Genomic DNA, 8,865 nt, shown 5'->3' on the forward strand with positions numbered 1-8,865 from the left:
CCACAGGGTCCAGGACTGAGCTTCTTCAGCAGTCTGTTCAGTCTCTGTCTCCTGGATCCTGTCTGCTCACAGCAGGTGAAGCTCTTCACATGTGGCCTTGGTGTCTGCTGTTAGCTCTGTTAGCCATGTCTGTGAATAGCATGATGCTACTCTGCCCTCTGGTATTCCCTCTGTTGCTGGGTTAGCACAGCTAGCTCGTCCATCTTATTGGAGATAGATCTTACGTTCCCAATAACGATGGATGGAAGGACAGGTCCATGTCGTCACTTCTTAGCTCACACCTGAGAACCAGCACGTCATCCTCACCTCCTTCTCCTCACCTTGTGGGAGGACATCTGGCCTAGCACTAGTTAGCACTGACATGCTACAGGCTGCTAACAGCTGATTTCACATGTAAACAATGCAGCCATGGTTACATGTAGGATCTCCAGACAAACACATTTGAAAAAATAGTAAAAATATCACTGAAGACACAAAAAGTTTGGTGTCCATGACCAACAATGATCCACTCCAAATACAAAGATTACGAAAAAGAGATGAAAAATTACAAGAAACAGACAAAGAAGAGAGAGCTGCTGCAAAAGGCAGCCATAGCAAACAGGGCGGTGCCTAGCAACCAATATTATGAAACGAATTAATTTTCATTGCCACATAAAGACACACAGAAGTAGTAGAAATTGGTACCAATACTGATTGCCAGATACTCGGCATCTGTACTGTACTGTTTCAAATGTGAAAGGTACCCATCCCTATATATCACACAATAAACATGCACACATTCAGACCACTAATACAAGTATACACACACACACACTCATGTATGAACAGACAGACACACACACAGTCACAGAGCAGAGGGTAAAGATTAAATAGTGGTGGAAGCTGCAGGAAGGCCTCAGGTCATGTTAGATAATGCCTACATGCTAACATCTGCACTTTAACACAGTGGTCTGCTGAGGGGACACACAGAGGGACAGGAAGAGACTGAACAGACTGGACAGGAAGAGGGCCAGGTCTGTCCCGGACTACTCCTCTGACTCCCTGGAGGAGGATGAGCAGCTCCTGCTGCAGCTCCAGCAGCAGACTGAGACGTCCTCCCGCTGCAGTGAGACTTCACAACATTAGCGCCACCGCCTGGTGCTAACATGAACTTCCACTGTGTGCTGAACTTTTCTTGTTTTTCTTTCTGTTGCAGCAAAAACACAAACTTCAGTCAGAGAATAATCTGTAATCTGTTCTGGAGAGGCTCCAGAGACACATATTGATCAGTTAATTCATTAAATCAACTGATTCATAAAGTTACATCACTGATTACAAAAGGCTTAGAGTCATACTTAACATGGAATGATGTTAATAATGAATTAGTATCTTTAGTTTCTTTTTCCTTTAAAGTAATGGAGGAATTAAGCTTGGTATAGATCAGGGGTCTGCAACGTTTACTTATATAGGAGCCATTTTTTCTGAGCTCAGCTGGATTAAAGTCATTCAGGAGCCACAAAATCTACTGAATCTTCACCATGAAGGCTAGTGAGTGTATAAAATTCAATTCATAGTCAAAACCTGGTGAAAATGCTGTAAATCAGAAGGATTTTTTTGGAATTAAATACTACATGTGATGTCTTAATTTTTTGATTTTTAACAAATTTGCCAAATTTTAAAAACTTTTTGGAAAATTAAAAATTTTCTAAAAATTATAAAATATAAAAAACTTGCCAAAATTTAAAAAAAAAAAATCACAGATTTTTTTTAAAATTATAAACATTAAAAAAATAATAATTTCCAAATTTTTCAAAAAAGTTTACAATGTTTTTTTTTTTTTGCAAAGATTAAAAAAAAATAAAGAAAATAATTTCTAAAACTTAAAAAAAAAATTCAAAAACCTTCAACAGTTCAAAAAATTAGAAGTTGATACAGTTTCAGAAAATTTCCAATTTTTTTAAAAGAAAGTTTGAATTTGATAACGTATATTGATGATATCACTCAACTCATCATTATTTTATTGTTTGCTAATGTCTTGCCACGTATCAGTCGTGTATATTAATCCAGCACGTTGTCAGTGAAATGAATCCATCCACACAGAATTAAAATCTGTATTTTCTTCCAGATCAGTCTTTTTGTAGATGTAGTTATCTTCCCAGGGCTGTAAAACTTGAGGTTAGCCACAGGTGCATGGAAAGTTGGTGGGCTGTTGATGTTGTAGGAGGTGAAGTAGAGCGGTGGCAGGCTTTATTGACAGATGGGATGAAGATTTAGTTCAACTAAATGTTAACACAGGATTTTATTTAGTGTCAGTGTCTTTAACCATCAACACCCTCTGGAAGAAAAATAGCAATTCAACAATATTTCTGAAGTATTTCTCCAGATTTTCTGAATTTTTCTCATCAACCAAACAAAGTTTTCAGCGTGGTTTCTGTGCAGGTTGGAGGAGAAACTTTCATTTCATGTTGGTGTTATAAAATACTCCACGGTGAGACGTTTCCTTTAAACCAGGTGACAAATAATAAAGATTAAGGTTTTGTCATCACTCAGCTGAAGGGACATACGTCTTAATACAGTAGTTTTTCCCTCCTCCACACGGCTGCAGCCATGCAGAGGAACTTTAAAAAGATAGTAGAGCATGTCGTTGAAACATTTATGCCTCAAGTAGATTTGACATTTAATAAAAGAAGCTTTGAGAGAATTTAATAAGAAGCAGGAGCCCTCACGTAACTGGATTTAAGAGAGGATGAGATGAAAGTTATTGATCCTCATGGAAAATAAATTGGATTGCTGAACGTTGACAAACAGATTTTATAAAAATACACATGTCTCATATTTCTTTGGATAGATCTAAGTTTATGTGCAACATGAAACAGGAAATACTTCTGCTAAAGAAAATCAAATTGTTTCTCTTCTTTTGCAGAGAAAAGACATTGATTTGATTGATTTGTGTTTTTGTTTTGTAAAACTGTTTCCTTACATTTAACAAAAGTGAAGTTAAGCTGATAAATTTAGATAAAAGTCATATTTTATTTTTCTACTCATCAAAAGGTTGTGATGAGTAAAAAATATCTACCTATGGTATAAGAAAATGAACTTTTAAATTTCTTGACCTTACTTTAAGTAAGTTAACATTTTGCCACCTGAAGCTTTAATTAATTTACCTCAGATTTTTTATTCATTATTATTCTGTGGCTAATATTTAGTTCAATGTCACACTTATTTCCAAGAAACAAGCTCAGATTTTTGTTAAGTTTTAAGTTTTTTTGTGGAGGATCAATGATTATTTTTTTACAAGTTTAAGTAAAGCTGTTACACACTCAAAATAACCCAAAACTATTATTGATTATCAGCCTTTTTTTCTTCATAAGCTTTGTGTTTTCTCTGCTGCTTCATACCTGGTACAGATGTTCGTCCAGAAGAGGGCGCTGAAGTCCTGCATTGGAAACCGTTGGATCTTTGTCATCCAGCTTCCTGTTGCTGTGTTGATCAGAATCAGTGGATTAAATTTCTTTACGCAGACAGCACAAAAAGCACCGAATGGCAGGCCAAATCAACTTCTGCAAAATGTGACAAAATATGAGTATTTGAAAAAAACAAACAAAAAAACAAAAAACTTTCATGTCTAAAAAATCAAACACACAAATAAAATAAAACAAAACAAAAATAAAGAAAAATAAAACCTGTGTGAGTGAGGATGATTTAGACTGTAAAAAAAAAAAAAAAAACTTTTAAGTACGCATGATTTAGACATTAAACAACAACAACAACAATAATAATAATAATAATAATAATAATAATAATAATAAACTTTTAGTTAGCATTATTTGAGCTGTAAAAAAACAAAAATAATAATTAAAAAATCCTTTTAGTTAGCATGATTTAGAAAAAAACAATAATAATACTAAAAAACCTTTTAGTAAGCATTATTTAGACTGTAAAAAAAACAATAATAATAAAATAAAAATTGAAATTTTTTTTATTTAGCTTGATTTAGAAATTAAAAAAACAATAATAATTAATATAATTAACCTTTTAGTTAGCATTATTTAGACGGTTAAAAAACAAAAATAATAATAATAAAAACATTTTATTTAGCATGATTTAGAAATAAAAATAAAGATAATATTAAGAAACCTTTTAGTTAATCTGACAAAGTGAAGCTGGTACATTTACAGACACTGATTCATAAATTAACCTTAAAGGAGCATTTTTTTCAAAACAATAAAAAAAAAACAACTCAAAATTCTCCCACGTTTCAACCAGTAAGAGCAAACAACCAAACATCACTGTCTGTTAATACCTCAGTCTACAGACTAATGATGCTTTAGACTGAATGTGACACTGGGAGCTTTGAGTCCTTTTATCTCAGAGGTTGATTTTCATCTTTAAAAGAAAAAAACAAAACAAAGAACAAAGCAAATTTAAATTAATACCAGTATTTCCTTCTCTTCATGTAACTGCAGATAATCCAGATTAATTTCCCTGTGTTTTGTAGCAGAACCTGATTCTGATCCTGAAGCTGGATCCTGAGAGCAAACGCAGTCTGTAGGTGAGATCTTAAAGCAGGTAGAGACCAAAAACTGACTGGATTACAGACACATGTTGAGGTTTCAGTCTGATTCCTGCTTTCAGGTCTAACTGTGGATAAAAACAGGAGAAACCTTCTGCCTCCGACCCGCAGCTTCACCATCTTCACCATCTTCACCATCTTCACCGTCTTCACCGTCTTCACCGTCTTCACCGTCTTCACACTCCGTATTGATTTCCTGTCAATCCACATATTCCTCGTCGGTGATGTCAAATGAACCGTTTTTTTTTTTTTTTTATTTCCATGAAAGGCAAGCAGCTAACTCCTGAGAGGATTCATTTCTTCTTCCTCTGTTTCTTTGTTTGTTTGGGTTTAACCTTCACGGCTTAGAGAGACTTCCTGTCAGACTGTCAGAGTCTCTTTTAGGCGTTTAACACTGATTAACATCTTTCAGAGAGGATTTCTGTGATAATTTGAGAAAGTGTTGATCACACAGAGACGGCTATAAAAGTCTCATTTAACTGACATAATCTTCAAACCAAAATATTCTCAGTTTAATGTGAAGAAAAAGAGCAGTGTGCAAACCAAAATAGTAAATGTGAGCTTTTTTGGTAAGTAAACCAGTCAAAGGATGTTTTTTCACTTGTATTTTTCTTCTCTGATCTTTATTTTTAATTAAAATGATCCACAAATTAAAGAGATTTTAACCCAAATACTGTGGTTTTAAGAGGTTTAACCTGGAGCTATCACTGAGCCGACACAGATTAGACATTAATGCTGTAAAAGGCTGAAAGACACAAATTTGCAAAGACAAATTACAGCTAAATTAAAAAAAAAAAAATCTGCAAATGGGTTCAGAAAAATGTACCTGTCAAGTTTATTTTGTTTTTTGTTTTTTTTAATGTGAATAATGTCTTAATTCAGGGAACTGGAGTAAAATTTTCTCACCACACTGATTAATAAAGAGGTGAACCTTTCACATTTGAAACGATATGGTACCAATGCCTGGTACTTTTTGTGTTTGTCTGGTAAAAAATATCAATTTTTAAAAAATATTTTTTTTTTTTCAACTTAATATTTAGGCGAGGCGCCGCCCTGTTGGCTATGGCTGCCTTTTGCAGCAGCTCTCTCTTCTTTGTCTGTTTCTTGTAATTTGTTCGTCTCTTTTTCGTCATCTCTGTATTTGGAGTGGATTGTTACTTTGTTTGGATCATTTGTTGGACACCAAACTTTTTGTGTCTTCAGTGATATTTTTACTACTTTTCTCCTGTGTTTGTCTGGAGATCCTACATGTAACCATGGCTGCATTGTTTACATGTGAAATCAGCTGTTAGCAGACTGTAGCATGCCAATGCTAACTGGTGCTAGGCCAGATGTTTCCCACGAGGTGAGGAGAAGGAGGTGAGGACGACGTGCTGGTTCTCAGCTGTGAGCTAAGAAGTGACGACATGAACCTGTCCTTCCATCCATCGTTATTGGGAACATAAGATCTATCTCCAATAAGATGGACGAGCTAGCTGTGCTAACCCAGCAACAGAGGGAATACCAGAGGGCAGAGTAGCATCATGCTATTCACAGACATGTCTAACAGAGCTAACAGCAGACACCAAGGCCACATGTGAAGAGCTTCACCTGCTGTGAGCAGACAGGATCCAGGAGACAGAGACTGAACAGACTGCTGAAGAAGCTCAGTCCTGGACCCTGTGGAGGTGGAGGCTGGCTGACTGGACAATGATGGACAAGCTGTCAGCATCTATTTTATTATGGAGCTTTTTACACTTTCTATACACTTTCTTACTTTGGTTTTCTTGATTGTTGCTGTGACTTTAATTTTATTGTACTTGTTACAATGACAATAAAGTTCGATTCTATATAAATTTTTCATCATATAACCTTGTAATGCTGTGTTCATGTCCAGCATGGAAAGTCACCTTCTCTTTCACTCCCTCATAGTCACAAGGATGCGTTCAGGTACCTAAACATGGTACCTTTTGGTTTTACATGAATCAGTACTTGGTACTTTTGACAGAATTCAGTCGGTACCTATAAAAGTTCCTGATTCGGTACCCATTCCTACTGATTAACTCAATCTATTCATCAGCTTTTTCTTTTAAAGTCTTCAAATCAGACATTTATCTGGACCAATCAGGTGATCAAGGCTCATATTTAGTCTAATAAGATAAATGTCCCTGAAAAAAAGACAATTTTTTGCTTGGGTTTCTTTTTTTTGTGTGCAAAAACTAAAATTGTATCAAGTTTTTTTTTTGTCTTCTTTGAGGCAAAAAATTGTCTTTTATACTCAATATGAGCCACATTCACCAGATCAGTCCAGAAAAATGTCTGATTTAAGGTTATTTAAAGACAAAATGAGGTCTGAATCGCTGTGATGAGGTTGAAAAATCTGCCTAAGGAACAAGAAAAAAGTTATTCATATTTTATTTTTATATTTTTAATTAATCACTATTTTAGTTTTAGCTCCTTTTTTTCCTCATTTTAATTCAAGATACTGTTTCCTCAGTCCATTATGTTTTCTGTCAGACTTTCCTTTTTATGTCTTTGTGTGTGTGTATTGAATGTGGTTTTGGGGAGGGGAGATTGCAAGATCTTATGTTTTCATTTCCGTTTTTTAATTTTAAATTTTAATTTTTTTACGCAATTTTCTGCTTTTGATTCCACTTCTTGTAATTTTATTTCATTTTGTTTTTTATTTTTTTTTGTTGTAAGGCACTTTGTATTACAGTCATGTATGAAAAGTGCTATACAAATAAAGTTTTACTGATTGATTTCAAGCAAATCTTTGAGTAATTTTTTTTGTTCCAATTCAGACCTAATTTAGTCTTTAACTTTAAAACAAGAAATTTTTCTGTATACGCGTCAGGTGAATGTGGTTCAGATTGAGTCTAAAAAGACATTTTCTGCTGAAATTAGACAAAATCACTTAATAATATTTCAGTTTGTTTACATTGTGGATCCTAGTTTCTCCCATTGTAAAAACATTTGTTGTTCTGAGGCTCGTTGAATCTCTTTAAAGCCAAAATCAGTGATTTTTAAACGTTTTCTTCTTAGCCGTAGTAAATGTTTCTGCAGTGAATAGTTTGGTTTCCTTTGTCTCTGACCTGATCAGCAGTGACGATCCTTGTGTCTTTGTGCGGTGAACGATGAACACACTTCTTTAAACCGTCGGCACCGTCACCACATCGGCACAGAAACCAGCAGCAGCAGCAGAGTTGCTCCTACCATGAGGCAGCTGGTGGTCCGGAGTCACTTAGGAGTCCCTGGAGGAGGCGCCACGCTCGGCTGGGCAGAGCGCCTCTGCAGCCGGCGAGGTGAGAGCGTGGAGGTCGACGCCGCACATGATGCAAACAGACACTAATGCAGCAGGGCGTTACAAACGAAAAGTTATCCTGAATTATTGATGCCAGCAGCTGATGTCTGCAGAGCTCACTCCTCAGAGTCAGCACGCCGTGCGTGTGAGGGCGTTCGTTAGCGCTGATTGGCCGAGGCCACAAACCACAGATGCAGAGGTGCATTCACTTCTTTTATTCATAAGATGGGAACATTTTTACATCTTATGCACAGCAGATACAAAGACAAACATGTTCTAAACCACAAACTAAAGTCCTCCATCACTCTGATCCTGCTTCCCATTTCAACATGGCCGCTCAAAATAAACACGCTTTCGTTTGTAGTCCAGTTTCACATTCTGAAAGATCGTTTTACAGCAATCTCAGTTTAGCAGAACGGCTCCAGCCACCTTCAGAATACTTCCTTTAGACAGATACCCATTCCCCTTTAAACAAATTGCACTTTTTTCTTCTTTAAAACTACGTCAACAGGATTATAGGTTCATAAAGTAACACCAAGAACACAAGAGACGACTAATCCATCCAACTTATACAGGTTTCATTATTTAGTTGCACAAAAATGCATAAATATACATCACGCAAAAAAGTACAAAAATACTTGTACTTTGCTTTGCTGAAATAATGACGGACACTGATATGATCAAAGGGACTGGGGTTGTCATCCAACGTAGGGAGGCATTCACGAGGTCCATGCGAGATAAGCCATTTACACAACAGCCTAGCTTTCACAGAGGTAAGACCAAGGAGCTACAGGAAAAACAAAACGCTTCGCTGTCTAGGCCAAAGTAGGGCGAGGCAACACAAACACTAAGAAAATGAGGATACACAGAACTCTGCGTTCTAAATTCATGCCAAAAAGACTAACATGCAATGACTCTTAACGCCTCTACACCTCCGGCGAGCAGCGCCCAGCCCCGGGAGGACTAGCTTAACAACGGGAACTTCGATTCGTCAGGTTTTCCTCAACAAAAATGATCCGTGGAGGTTGGC

Source organism: Halichoeres trimaculatus, unplaced genomic scaffold, assembly GCF_033239565.1.
Source record: "Halichoeres trimaculatus isolate MK-OKI-2021-1 unplaced genomic scaffold, fHalTri1.1 fHalTri1_scaffold_3, whole genome shotgun sequence".
NCBI lineage: Eukaryota > Metazoa > Chordata > Actinopteri > Labriformes > Labridae > Halichoeres > Halichoeres trimaculatus.